This window comes from Macaca thibetana, chromosome 16, assembly GCF_024542745.1.
Source record: "Macaca thibetana thibetana isolate TM-01 chromosome 16, ASM2454274v1, whole genome shotgun sequence".
NCBI lineage: Eukaryota > Metazoa > Chordata > Mammalia > Primates > Cercopithecidae > Macaca > Macaca thibetana.
Genome location: NC_065593.1, coordinates 73,408,688 through 73,424,228, shown reverse-complemented (window position 1 = coordinate 73,424,228; position 15,541 = coordinate 73,408,688).

Here is a 15,541-nt window from a genome sequence, read left to right as displayed (position 1 = left end):
GCCTCCTAAGTAGTTGGGACTACAGGCACATGCCAGCACACCTGGCTAAGTTTTGTGTTTTTTGTAGAGATGGGGTTTCACCATGTTGCCCAGGCTGGTCTCAAATTCCTGAGATGATGTGATCCATCTACCTCTGCCTCCCAAAGTTCTGAGATTATAGGCGTGAGCCACCATGCCCAGCCTGGTACATTTTTTATTCCCTCCACTAAACAAGTCACCATATGATTTATTTTTCTTACATTAGCCAGGCTCTGCTGATCTTTCCAATTAGGGTCATTGTTAGGCACAGATGTGGTCCCCACAGTGTATTGTTCATGGTCCTCAGCTAATGAAATGCCAAGTGCAAGAGCTCAGCCCTTACAATTGGCCACCTCCATGGCCATGACAGAAGACAGGCATTCCTATCCCCTTGGCTGACTGTCTTGGCATCCAGGAATCCCTGAAGTCCTAGTTGTCCAGGGATCTGTGGCCCCTGGGGCTTTGAAAACAGGAAGGCTTTCAAAGACAAGCTGGACAAGCTGTAGGTCTCATTTGAAAGTCGCAAACCTGCTGATGTCCATCTGGATGTTTATCACCAAGCACAACTTGGAAGTAGAGACGATTCAGCACAGCCAATAAACAGGAACCCTGAAGGAACCCCTTAAGCATCATAGGCCTGGATTTGGCATTCCAGAGGGCAGTATCTAGGGGGCCTATCTTGCTGTGTCCAGAGTTCACTAAACTTTTGTGTGAAGTAAGAAGCAGCAGCATGGGAAGACAAAATTGCAAAAGCAGAGTTTTCTTGTTTTGTTTTTGTTCTTTTTTTTTGAGATGGACTCTCACTCTGTTGCCCAGGCTGGAGTGCAGTGGTGTGATCTCGGCTCACTGCAAGCTCCACCTCCTGGATTCAAGTGATTCTTGTGCCTCAGCCTCCCGAGTAGCTGAGAGTACAGGCGTGTGCCACCACACCCGGCTAATTTTTGTATTTTTGGTAGAGACAGAGTTTCACCATGTTGGCCAGGCTGGTCTCGACCTCCTGACCTCAAGTGATCTGCCCACCTCGGCCTCCCAAATTGCTAGGATGACAGGTGTGAGCCACTATGCCCAGCCAAAAAGCTGGGTTTAAAGAGAGACAGGAGGCCGGGCGCGGTGGCTCAAGCCTGTAATCCCAGCACTTTGGGAGGCCGAGACGGGCGGATCACGAGGTCAGGAGATCGAGACCATCCTGGCTAACACGGTGAAACCCCGTCTCTACTAAAAAATACAAAAAACTAGCCGGGTGCGGTGGCGGGCGCCTGTAGTCCCAACTACTCGGGAGGCTGAGGCAGGAGAATGGCGTGAACCTGGGAGGCGGAGCTTGCAGTGAGCTGAGATCCGGCCACTGCACTCCAGTCTGGGCGGCAGAGCGAGACTCCGTCTCAAAAAAAAAAAAAAAAAAAAAAAAAGAGAGACAGGAAAAACGAAACAGCTCCCAACCAGGGTCAGTGTCTTGGCAAAGCTGGTCCCTTGGGAAGACAGAAGATCCTTCCCAGGAAAAAGTCATAGTGCTCCTTGGAAGCCATCCAGCCACTGCACGATATGGGATTTTACCCTCTACCCTCATTAGCCTCCAGTCAGGGAGGACAGTGGCTCCTCAGGGCTACTCAGTGTAGATTGAAACCTTCCCACCTCCCTCTCATCCCATCAAGATAAACTGGGTTTTCCAGCCAGAGGAAGCAGAGGCGTTACAGCTGAGGGGACTCAGGCTGCAGTTAACCCCAAGGAACAAGGAATTGGAGTAGGACTTACAAACTGTTGGTGGTTCTAGAATTCGGCGACGACACTCCAGGCTGGATGGCCATAGAGATGACACGGTGGGCCGGGGGAGGTCCCCAAACACTGATGGGAACTCGACCCCAGCTGGTGTCCAGGCTCTTGACATCATCACAAGAAGACGTTCAAGGATGGGTCAGAAAATAATGAAATTACAGAGATTTATTGCAAAGAGAAAAGCACACACTCAAGATAGAGGAGTGCAGGCAAACTCAAGGAGAGTCACATGAGAAAACATGTTTTACTGATTCTTACTCCTGCTGACCCCAGCTTTCTCCTTCCTTGTCTTCCTTTTTTCTCCCCTTGTGATCCTTTCTGTCTTCAATACCCAATATACATGTCTTAGGCAGGGAACTTAGATTTATTGAACATCTACTATATGCCAGGTACTGGGCTTTGTGCCTCACGAACTCCATCTCACTTAATTCTCTCAGCAGCTTTCGGGGGGATGTTCATTATTATTCCCACTTTACAGAAGAGGAAATGGAGGTTCAGGGAAGTTAAATTATCCATGTCACACAGTCAAATGGATTGGCGCTGGGAACTACATCTAGATCTGTTTGACTCTAAAATGCTTCTCTCCTTTATTTTCTGAAAGTCCATGAAGCACTGTCAAGGAGCTACAGAATGTCAATTACGTTCCTCTTTAAAGTCTTTGTTGCCCAGGCTAGAATGAAATGATGCCGTCTCAGTTCACTGCAACCTCCCACCTTCCAGGTTCAAGCAATTCTCCTGCCTCAGTCTCCCAAGTAGCTGGGACTACAGGTGCCTGCCACCACACGTGGCTAATTTTTGTATTTTTAATAGAGACGGGGTTTCACCATATTGGCCAGGCTGGTCTCAATCTCGTGACCTCAAGTGATCCGCCTGCCTCAGCCTCCTGAAGTGCTGGGATTACAGGAGAGAGTCACCACACCCGGCCCTCAATTGCATCCTTCAGTACAAATTTACATAACATACATGGAATTCTTGTTTGCTTACGAATTCCAGATCTTCCTATCAGGTGCCACTGATCTGCTAGTAGAAATCCTCCCACGGAAAAGCTTGAAGAATACAAGTGTTTTTCTGTCTAGGTTTTTGTGTGAGCCTAAGGAGGCACACAAGACTCCAGCTGCTCAGCCAGCCCCTCCAGGAGCCTCAGCCTGTGAGCAAAGTGATGGTGAGCAGGAGGCAGAGACCACAGGCTTCTGTTTACAGAATCTCTCAGACAATGGACAAAAGAGTAGCAACTTTCATAACAACTTGACATTGATAGAGTTTCTAATATAACTGGACATTTTCTACTGTTTTTGCTCCAATCGTCTTTGTGAAAAGTAAAAGAGGCGGCTGGGCGCAGTGGCTCACGCCTGTAATCCCAGCACTTTAGGAGGCTGAGGCAGGTGGATCACCTGAGGTCAGGAGTTTAAGACCAGCCTGACCAACATGGAGAAATCCCGTCTCTACTAAAAATATAAAAATTAGCTGGGCATAGTGGCACGCACCTGTAGTCCCAGCTACTTGGGAGGCTGAGGCAGGAGAATCACTTGAACCGGGGAAGTGGAGTTTGCAGTGAGCTGGGATCGTGCCATTGCACTCCAGCCTGGGCAACAAGAGTGAAACTCCATCTCAAAACCAAAAAACCAAAAACAACAAAAACAAAAAAAAAGAGCACAGGGCACGGTGGCTCACTCCTGTAATCTTGGGAGGCAGAGGCAGGAAGATTACCTGAGCTCAGAAGTTCGAGACCAGCCTGGGCAACATAGTGAGATCTCATCTTTACAAAATAGTACAAAAATCAGGTGAGTGTGGTGGTGTACACCTGTAGTCCCAGGTACTTGGGGGGCTGAGATCGGAGGATCATCTGAGCCCTCAGTTGTTGAGGCTGTAGTGAGCTGTGATCACACCACTGCATCCCAGCCTGGGTGACAGAATGAGACCCTGTCTCAAAAATAAGTAAATAAATAAAAAGTAAAAGAAGGTTTTGGTCCTCACTTGGATAATCAGCAGTAATAAAAACATCTGAAATGAATCCACTCAGAACCTTTCCAATAACCATTCTCCCTCTCTCTCTCTCTCTCTCTCTCTCTCTCTCTCTCTCTCTTCCCCCCCCCCCTTTAGGACAGGTTAAATTTCTGATCATTCTCTGAGGCTCTTTTTTTTGGTGGAAATCTACATTAAAGCATATTTTATGTGGCAGAGGAGGCCAAAAGTGATGGTTGCGTGCTTAGTTATTATTTTTCCATGAAATGGCACTTGAGGGATCCAAATACAACCTATTTGATCCACAGACATGTATTGATCACTTCCAAGGCTGAACATCTAAAGATGTCCTTTGATGTAGTTAGACAAAGATGCCCGAAGCTATGGGTGCCAGTTAACTAGTTAATGCCAAATGTCTGGAGGAGCCAATTTGTTGGTCATTTTTTAAAAAGATCAGTGATGAGCAGGAAGAGGCTATCTGAAGCATTTTGTCTTTCATTTTTAAAAACCTGGATCAAGATACCATGTGCAATATGAATATTTTTCTTTCAAAGGCAAGTATTATACAGAAGTTATCCCTATGGGGGATGGGCGTGGTGGTTCAGGCCTGTAATCCCAGCAGTTTAGGAGGCTGAGGCGAGTGGATCACCTGAAGTCAGGTGTTCGAGACCAGCCTGGACCACATGGTGAAACCCTGTCTCTACTAAAAATACAAAAATTAGTTGGGTATGGTGGCAGGCACCTGTAATCCCTGCTACTTGGGAGGCTGAGGCAAGAGAATTGCTTGAACCCAAGAGGCAGAGGTTGCAGTAAGCCAAGATTGTGCCATTGTATTCCAGCCTGGACGACAAGAGCGAAACTCCATCTCAAAAAAAAAAAGAAGTTTTCTCTGTGGGATTGGAGAATTGGGAGCACTAGGGAGAGAAACATTTCTCTAATATTTGTGTTTATATTTTATTTTATTTTTAACATGTGCTTGACTCTTCTTTTAAAAATTTAAAACTAGTTCAAATGGAAAAAGAGCATATTCCCCATGCTGCCACTCACAGAAAGGGAACACAGGAACAGGATGTTTTTGAGGAAACACATCCCCTCTGTGTAGATTCACTGAAAATATGTCAACGTCATTTCTTATTTATTTATTTATTTATTTGAGACGGAGTCTTGCTCTGTTCCCAGGCTGGAGGGCAGTGGCACAATCTTGGCTCACTGCAACCTCTGCCTCCCGGGTTCAAGCCATTCTCCTGCCTCAGCCTCCCAAGTAGCTGGGACTACAGGTGCCCGCCACCACTCCTGGCTAATTTTTGTATTTTTAGTAGAGAAGGGGTTTCACTATATTGGCCAGGATGATCTTGATTTCTTGACCTCGCGATCTGCCCACCTCGGCCTCCCAAAGTGCTGGGATTACAGGTGTGAGTCACCGCGCCTGGCCAATGTAATTTCTTTCAAGCTGACGAGCAAAGCATCTTTGTCATTAAGATCACCGAAGGAGAAATGGCGAGAGGAGGGTACCAGGTTTTGCCCCTATCTTGAGTTGTTTGCTTGGTTCTCTCTGTCCCAAGCACCCACGAGGGGTGAAGGCAGTGTTCCTAAAATTCTAGGGAACACATTTTTGGCTCTAATTTGCCGAATGTTTCAGGGAAAATCACAATGACTTTAGCTCTCCACTTTGTTTTATTTGAGAACGTCTGGCCTCAGTATGCTTAGTTGTGAAGTGGAGATGTTTCTGGTTCTGGGATTTATTAATTCAGAGCCCTCTGCCTGGTTCTGTACAGACGAATAAGGGCGCCAGCATCTCAGCTGAATACATCTGAAATCCATGCAGCATCTTTTCCAGTAAATAGAAATCCATTTTGTATATTCCTACAGGGAATACAACCGCAGCATGGAGATGGTTTCTCCCTAACCTTCACATCCTTCCTTAAAAATATACACGTATCTATTTCTCTATGGATCTGTTTCTCCTATGAAGCAACTTGAGACAAACTGTGATGGTTAAGCTATTTTATATTATCAAAGTAGTTGGTGATTGATAGTTCAGTCTAACAATTCAACATTTTCTAGATATTGGAGTAGGTAGAAATGGATATAGCTATAGGTATATTAAGACACTCTAGATCTGAAAATTCAATTGCGTAAAAGGATAAATTAATAGCTGTGAATGATTTTTACTAAATCCTTTTTTTTTCCCTAAAGAATTTCTTTGGATGAGAGCTCTTCCTGTTCACCTTAGTATTTATTGAACGATGATTATTTGGTGAAATAAGTTGGAAAATCAGAAGAACTTAAGACTAAAGTGTGAAGGGTAATTGTGATGGATGATCACTTAGAAGTGAAATGAAGTTAGAGCATCTCCCAAAACCCTTGATCACTGGACCAAGACAAATAGATCTAGGCCAGGCATAGTGGCTCATGCACTTTGGGAAGCCAAGACAGGGGGATTGCTTGAGGCTAGGAGTTTGAGACCAGCCTGGACAACATAGCAAGATAGTATCTCTACAAAAAAAAAAAAATTAAAAATCACCCATGACTGGGTGCAGTGGCTCACACCTGTAATCCCAGCACTTTGGGAGGCCAAGGTGGGCAGATCACCTGAGGTCAGGAGTTTGAGACCAGCCTGGTCAACATGGTGAAACCCCATCCCTACTAAAAATGCAAAATTAGCTGGGCATGGTGGCACATGCCTGTAATCTCAGTTACTCGGGAGGCTGAGGCAGGAGAATCACTTGAACCGGGGAGGTGGAGGTTGTGGTGAGCCAAGATCGCACCACTGCACTCCAGCCTGGGCAACAGGAGAGAAACTCCGTCTCAAAACGAAACAAAACAAACAAAACAACAACAATAACAATAACAAAACAAACAAACAGCCAGGCGTGGTGGCTCACGCCTGTAATCCCAGCACTTTGAGAGGCCGAGGCGGGTGGATCACAAGGTCAGGAGATCAAGACCACGGTGAAACCCTGTCTCTACTAAAAACACAAAAAATTAGCCAGGCGCCGGGGCGGGTGCCTGTAGTCCCAGCTACTCAGGAGGCTGAGGCAGGAGAATGGCGTGAACCCGGGAGGCGGAGCTTGCAGTGAGCCGTGATCGCGCCACTGCACCCCAGCCGGGGGACAGAGCGAGACTCCGTCTCAAAAAACAAACAAACAAACAAACAAACAAAAGTCCCAGGCAATCTGAGTATCAGCCTCCAGGCAGAGGAAGGGAAGCAAAGAAGCAGAGGTGCTACAGACAATATTAATGTCTCCCCCCAGATTCATATGCTAAGATCCTAACCCCCAACCTGCGAGCATCAGGCGGGGAGGCCTTTGGGAGGTGATCAGGTCATGAGGGCAAAGCCCTTGTGAATGGGATTAGTGCCCTTATAAAAGAGACTCGGGAGAGTCTCGTCCTTCTCAGCCTGTGAGGACACAGCAAGAAGGTGTCATCTCTAAGCCAGAAAGTGGCCCTCACCAGATGCCAAACCTGCCAGCACCTTGATCTTGGACTTCCCAGACTCCAGAATTGTGAGAAATAAATGCTTTTTTTTTTCCCCCCCCCGAGACGGAGTCTTACTCTGTCGCCCAGGCTGGAGTGCAATGGCTCACTCTCAGCTCACTGGAACCTCCACCTCCTGGGTTCAAGTGATTCTCCTGCCTCAGCCTCCCAAGTAGCTGGGATTACAGGCATGCACCACCATGCCTGGCTAATTTTTGTTTTTGTAATAGAGATGGGGTTTCATCATGTTGGCCAGGCTGGTCTCAAACTCTTGACCTCATGATCTGCCTGCCTCAGCCTCCCAAAGTGCTAGGATTACAGGCATGATCCACCCAGCCCAGCTAAATGCTCATTGTTTACAAGTCACCCAGTCTATAGCATTGTTATAGCAGTCCCAACAGACTAAGAGAGGGAGAAGAGACTAATTAACACCCCTTTTGACAATCTCCCGTTTCACAGGCACCAAAAGGGGAATTTATTTCCAAATCCCTTGTTGTTAAATCTGGAATGATGAGGAGGCAAAAAGACCACCTGTCCTCTCAAGTATTCCCCTACTTTCCTGCTGATGTGGGAGATTTCAGCGAAAACCAGAAAGATAATCCACAGATCCCCCACCCTCAAAAATTTTTTATTTTATTTTATTATTTTATTTTAGATGGAGTTTTGCTCGTGTCGTCCAGGCTGGAGTGCAATGGTGCCATCTTGGCTCACTGCAATCTTCACCTCCCAGATTCAAGTGATTCTCCTGCCTCAGCCTCCCAAGGAGCTGGGACTGTAGGCACGAGCCACCATGCCCGGCTAATTTTGTATTTTTAGTAGAGACAGGGTTTCACCATGTTGGCCAGGCTGGTCTCAAACTCCTTACCTTGGGTAATCTGCCTGCCTTGGTCTCCCAAAGTGCTAGGATTACAGGCATGAGCCACCGCACCTTTGTCAAAAAAAAAATTAAATGCAAGTACATCAGCTGAAGGAGTTAATATTATATGAATGGTTTGGTCAATAAAAGGAGGTCTGGCACCAGATTCTCCTTCAGTTCAGCACAGCAAACTCGAATGGAAGCTCCATAGAGGAGGGACTTTATCTGAGTAACTGCTGTGTCCCCAGTGTCTGGTATATAGGGGGCACTCAAGTAATATTTATCGGGTGTGGAGGGAATGGATCTGGAATATGCTAGATGTTGTACCACAAAGTGGGAGAGGTATCAAGAAAGTGTTTTATAACTCTTGTAGTTGGTGAGACAACATAAAAAGGTAATTTCCAGACTGTGTTGGAGATAAGAGTGGAGTGTTGTGGAAACAAAGAGAAAGAACCCAGAAAGACGGGAACTGCTTAACAGCAAGTAGGATGTTCTACTACCACTGACTTGCGAAGGAGTACGCTGAGCAAATATGGCCATGCTGCGGTTATACTCAATTCCTGCCTGGTTATCTTTATGTCCATGCAAAGCCCAACAGACACTGCTGACAGGTATTTTTGTCTTGATGGTCTAGCTCCTTTACCTGGGGCAATAGTAGATTTCATTTGCAATGCTTTATTCATTTCACATCTATGGCATAAAACTAGGTGTATCTGGCCCAAGTCTTTCTACAATCTCATTTATCAGGTTAAGCATCCTTTATCCAAAATGCTTAGGACCAGAAGTGTTTTGGATTTCAGATTTTTGGGGCTTGGGAATATTTGTATTAGACTTACTGGCTGAACATCCCTTATCTGAATATCTGATATCCAAAATGCTCCAACAAGCATCTGCCTTTGACTGTCATGTCAGAGCTCAAAAAGATTTAGGTTTTGGACCATTTTGGATTTTTGGATTTGGAACGCTCAGCTCGTAGTACTTTAGATTCAGACTGATGAGTTTAAGACAGTTTTATCCATTTTAATGAGTTTGCTAGTCTGTGTTGAAGAAACTATGTAGGAAAAAACTATGTATAACAACCATAAAGCAAACTTGTCATTTGCTGCTACCTAGACTTTGACATTGTCTGTAATATCATTGTCTGTACCACATTCTATCCATAAACGAAAGTATTGTGGCCAGAGCAGTGGCTCACGCTTGTTATCCCAGCACTTTGGGAGGCTGAGGTGGGTGGATCTGTTGAGGCCAGGAGTTTGAGACTAACCTGGGCAACATGGCAAATGCTGTCTCTACAAAAAACTCAAAAATTAGCCAGGCATGGTAGTGCGCACCTGTAGCCCTAGGTACTCGGGGGTGTTGAGGTGGGAGGATCGCCTAAGTCTGTGAGGCAGAGGTTGCAATGAGCTGAGATTGTGTGCCACGACACTCACTCCAAACTGGATGACAGAGTGAGACCCTGTCTCAAAACAAAACAAAAAAGACAGAATGTATTGCATGTAAGAGAAGAATTCTCCTGGGCACATGATGGAGAGCACAGAATATGACCAAACACAGATAGTTCGCAATTGCAAAGGCACATAATTGTCACCCATTCTCAACTTGCACAGATGAAATTAGTATTCGCTAAGGATTGCTTGCTTCTTACAGCTTCCCAGGTTAAAATGCAGACAGTTGTGGAATAAGAAATCATCGAGTAGGCCGGGCACCATGGCTCACGCCTGTAATCCCAGCACTTTGGGAGGCCAAGGCAAGCGGATCACAAGGTCAAGAGATTGAGACCATCCTGGCCAACATGGTGAAACCTCGTCTCTACTAAAAATACAAAAATTAGCTGGGCGTGGTGGGGGGCACCTGTAGTCCCAGCTACTCAGGAGGCTGAGGCAGGAGAATCACTTGAACCCAGGAGGCAGAGGTTGCAGTGAGCTGAGATCGTGCCATTGCACTCCAGCCTGGGCAACAGAGCGAGACTCCGTCTAAAAAAAAAAAAAGAAAGAAAGAAATCATCAAGTATAGGAGTTTGTGTTCATTTACATCTTTGCCTAGTCCAAGTGCTCCAGGTCAATTATACACTCTATCAAAGAAAGAAAAACCTAACAAATAGGTGGAGACTCCAGTGAAATATTTGTTTTGCTTGTTTGTTCCTCCTTTGAGCGACATAAGGAAGCTTCACGTTCAATCACCAGAGGTCATTCTCGCACCAGTAGATGGAAGACTTGGCTGCTCTCGACTCTTTCAATATTTACATTGTGTCAGCAGCAGCTTTAGTTCTTCACCAAAAGATCTCCTGAACTGGAAAAGCAAAATCCTACTGCACCCTTGAGAAGACCAACTTGGGAGAATTCCTCTTGTCAAGCTCTAAGGGCTCTGAAAGAAAAGATGCTGCTGCTAGCCATGCATGGGAAACCATTGAGTGGATGGACTTAGGGCTGTTCTGCGGGTAAGGCTGCAGAGGTTCAAATCTCTACTCTGCTAGTTACCCGGTGTGTGCGCTCAGCTGTGTCATGTAACCTCTTTGCTCCTCGGTTTCCTTATAGGTTGCATGGAGATAATATAAACGTTCACCACATATGATGTAAGGATTGAATGAGTTAAAATCTGCCTATAAAGTGCTTCAAATGTTTCCTGGGACATCGTTAAACATTCAGTAAATGTTAAGTGTTTTTGTATTAAGGTTTGTGTCTTGTTACACTTTATAAATAATGTAGTCAGTTTAGTCAGCTATAGATAACTAAATAACCTTGTGTCAAGTAAAGGTATTTATTAGAGACAATGTTTATACATTAATTAATTAATTAATTTTTTGAGACGGAGTCTTGCTCTGTCACCCAGGCTGGAGTGCAGTGGCATGATATTGGCTCACTGCAACCTCCACCTCCCGGGTTCAAGTGATTCTCCTGCCTCAGCCTTCTGAGTAGCTGGGATTACAGGTGCGCACCACCATGCCCAGCTAATTTTTGTAGTTTTAGTAGAGATGGGGTTTCACCATGTTAGCCAGGCTGGTGTCGAACTCCTGACCTCAAGTGACCTGCTTCCAAAATGCTGAGATTAGAGGCATGAGCCACCACGCCCAGCCTGTTTATACATATAAAAACAATATTTCATAGGTCCAAATGGGCCAGGGAATGTCATTGTTGACTTTGATTCGAGAAACTTCACTGGATATTGTTGTTTGAGAACAGCTCTGATCAAAAAGCATGCTTTCTGCATCCACTTAATTTACTCCTTTGAAATGCCACTAAAATTTTTTCTAAGGCTATGGAGCAAATTTGGGAAGCCAAAATTTCTTTTTCAATGTTTGAGTTTCATTTCTCCACACTTTTTCAGAGCTCAAAAACTGTATTTTGATCACTGACACCCAAACTATAAGAGAAGCACCAGTGCCAGAGGTAACGACTCTGGATTTGTCAACTTTTAGTCCAAGTTCACTCTGAATATGTGTTTGATACTTTTAAGAAAGTAATTCAAGCACTCTTAAGAATTTATGTGCACATAGTACCAGATTTATGAAACTTAAGCCTCCTAGTGATACCTAGATGCTTGTTAAATGTGCATAAATGACAAAATTACACACAAAATCATCAATGTGAGGTTTTATGTCCCCAGGGGTTACTTTGTCATTCTTTTCTTTTGCCTAGAAAAATATTTAGGAGGACATATTTTTATTTTTATTTTTTGAGATGGAGTCTCGCTCTCTTGCCCAGGCTGGAGAGCAGTGGCCGGATCTCAGCTCACTGCAAGCTCCGCCTCCTGGGTTCACGCCATTCTCCTGCCTCAGCCTCCCGAGTAGCTGGGACTACAGGCGCCCGCCACCTCGCCTGGCTAGTTTTTTGTATTTTTTAGTAGAGACGGGGTTTCACTGTGTTAGCCAGGATGGTCTCGATCTCCTGACCTCGTGATCCGCCCGTCTCGGCCTCCCAAAGTGCTGGGATTACAGGCTTGAGCCACCGCGCCCGGCCCTGGATATATTTTTAAATTTCATATTTAATTTACTACAGTTACAGATTTTTAAACATATTTAAGTTTTTAAGTGCAGCTTACAAATCTGACTCTTCTGTTTACAAATCACTTTACGTGTTTAAGGAAAACAATAATAAACTATCAATTGCCTGACAAAGATTTCCTCATTGAGACTTAACACTTGACTGGGTGCAGTGGCTCATGCCTGTAATCCCAGCGCTTTGGGAGGCCAAGCGGGGAGGGTCACTTGAGCTCAGGAGTTTGAAACCAGACTGGGTAACATTGTGAGACCCTGTCTCTATGAAAAAAATTGTTTTATAAAAAAGACTTAAAACTTAAGTAAGGCTGGGTGCCGTGGCTTACGCCTGTAATCCCAGCACTTTGGGAGGCCGAGGTGTGCAGATCACTTGAGGTCAGGAGTTTGCGACCTGCCTGGCCAACATGGCAAAACCCCGTCTCCACTGAAAATACAAAAACTAGCTGGGCGCTGTGGTGCACACTTGTAATCTCAGCTACTCAGGAAGCTGAGGTAGGAGAATTGCTTGAACCTGGGAGGCAGAAGTTGCAGTAAGCTGAGATTGCACCACTGCACCCCAGCCTGGGCAACAAGAGGAGACTCCATCCATCTTAAAACAAGCAAACAAACAAACTTAAGTAAGTTTTTATAAACCTAAGGAATTAAACTTATACAACTGGTGGATATCTTAAAATTCTCTTAAGTGTTTTAAAAATGTTTACAAAATTCATATGATTTCAACTTAAAATCTCAGTCTACAATCATTACTCATTTATACATTTTAAATTTGAAACATAATTAGTCTGTTAAAATCTCTACTATGCTAAATTCTCTTGAACACAAGAATACACAGTTTGTTTCCAAACTTGACTCAAAAAAACAAACATTTCAGAAGAGAACGCAAAGTGGGCCTGCGATACCAGGGTGACTTTTCTTATGTCTTTCTTATATCTGCCTGCAAGGTTGGGTCCTTTTTTTTTTGAGACGGAATTTCACTTCTGTTTCCCAGGCTGGAGGGCAATGGCACGATTTCGGCTCACTGCAACCCCCTCCTCTCGGGTTCAAGCGATTCTCCTGCCTCAGCCTCCCAAGTAACTGGGATTACAGGCGCCACCACCACGCCTGGCTAATTTTTGTATTTTTAGTAGAGACGGGGTTTTACCATGTTGACCAGGCTGGTCTTGAACTGCCGACCTCAGGTGATCCATCCACCTAGACCTCCTAAAGTACTGGGATTACAGGGGTGAGCCTCTGCGCCTAGTCAGTTGCTTTTCTTTTTTTTAATATTTGCTTTGTCATTGTCTCCAAAACACAGGTTATGCCGTGGTGGCATAACAATTATTTTGAGCTGAAGCTATTTGAGAATGAGCAGATATGGGAAGAAACTTTCTTTTTTTCTGGATTCCCTTGAAAGTGGAGACTCTCAAAAGAACTCAACTGTCATAAATTCCAGCCCTGAGAGTTTCATAACCAGGGAAGATTGGTTCTTATCACTGGAGGCAAGTCAACACGGGGATTAAGAGATCACCTAAATAGACATTGACACAAAACTATCATATCTTCCATCTGGTCTTCTAAAAGCCCATTTATCTTTCCTAAAAGTCATTGGTTTTTCCCTAAGTTGTCTTTCTCTCCCTCTTGTCCATGAAGATGGTATATAAGCCCCAAATTCTAAGCAACATTTTGAGTCACATTTGTTTTTTTTGTTGTTGTTTGCTTTTTGAAACGGAGTTTTGCTCTTGTTGCCCAGACTGGAGGGTAATGGCGCAATCTTGGCTCACTGCAACCTCCGCCTCCTGGGTTCAAGAGATTCTCCTGCCTTAGCCTCCTGAGTAGCTGGGATTACAGGCATGCACCACCACATCTGGCTGAGTCACACTTTTTTTCTATGTTCCTACACACACACACACACACGTAAATACAAATTTACAAATTTATATATATAAATAGTATATAGTAAGTATACAAATTTATATGTATATTTAAATTTGCTTGTTATCTGTCTTTTGTGAGTTTAATTCACAAGACCTAAGTGGGTGGAGGAAAAGATTTTTTCTCCTTGACACCTATCAACCATACTTAGCCAACATAGCTATTTGACATATTTGTTTACTGCTTCCTTTCCTCTCTAGGGCCATTCCTATTTTTGTACAAAAATACTGTTATTTTCCCATAAAAATGTACTTAGATCTCATTGGCCACCCTGTTTTTTCACTCTTCTTTGCAGCAGCTTTCTGTAGCCTCTGACTTCAATTTCTCTCCTTCCTTTCTCTCTGAAACTCCCTCTAAACAAGCTTTGACACCCTCCCTCCCACTGAAACTGTTCTGGCTGGGCACAGTAGTACATGACTGTAGTCCCAGTTACTCAGGGGGCTGAGGTAGAAGGATTGCTTGAGCCCAGAAGTTTGAGGCCAGCCTGAGCAGTGTGGTGAGACCCCTATGTCAAAACAGAAGCAAAACAAACAAACAAATAGACACTGTTCTGTTTATTGTTTATCTCTAGCATCTATAAAAGTGCCTGGGCATGTCATAAGTGCTCAGTTTATGTTTATTAAGTTCTGTTTCTGAATATTTTTTATGTTCTTCCTGTTTGTTAGAATTGCATTTTGTACAGAAATTTGAACGACATTTGAATAGATTCCAAGGCTTTGGGAAGTGTCATCATTCTAGTACTAAGGCTATGTTAACCACAGATACAATGGCAGATTATACAGTTTGCCAAATAATATTATGTGTGCCTTCCAAAGCACCAGGCTGTCATCACCACATTGAATCTTGTGAAATAGCTCTAAGAGGAGGTGGTCATTCTCTGTCACTTACTGATTTATCTATATGAACCTTGTTAGACATATGTCCCGAGCCAAGTTTTGCTTAAATCTCTGCCCTATGCCTATTGATGGGAGTTTTTACTCCCACCAATATGGGGGGCCTGCAACTTAAACTGACAAAAGACAGGTAACAGGTGACAAGATGAATTTGTATTCATGTATGTACACAGTCCCACAGTATTTACTCCATTACTGTGTATAGCATAAAGCATCCAAATTATTATTATTATTATTATTATTACTATTGAGATGGAGTCTTGCTCTGTCTCCCAGGCTGGAGTACAGCGGCACGATCTCGGCTCACTGCAACTTCCGCCTCCTGGGTTCAAGCAATTCTCTGCCTCAGCCTCCCGAGTAGCTGGGATTACAGGCGACTGCCACCACACTTGGCTAATTTTTTTGTATTTTTAGTAGAGGCGGGGTTTCACCATCTTGGCCAGGCTGGTCTTGAACTCCTGACCTCATGATCTACCCATCTCGGCCTCCGAAACTGCTGGGATTACAGGCATGAGCCACCGTGCCTGACCAAACCATCCAGATTAAAACAGGATCAACGTTTTGAAGGGAGTTACACGTGTGTGTGTGGTGTTTTTTTGACATGGTACACTTCATTGTCCAGGCTGGAGTGGTGGCACAATCTTGGCTTACTGCAACCTC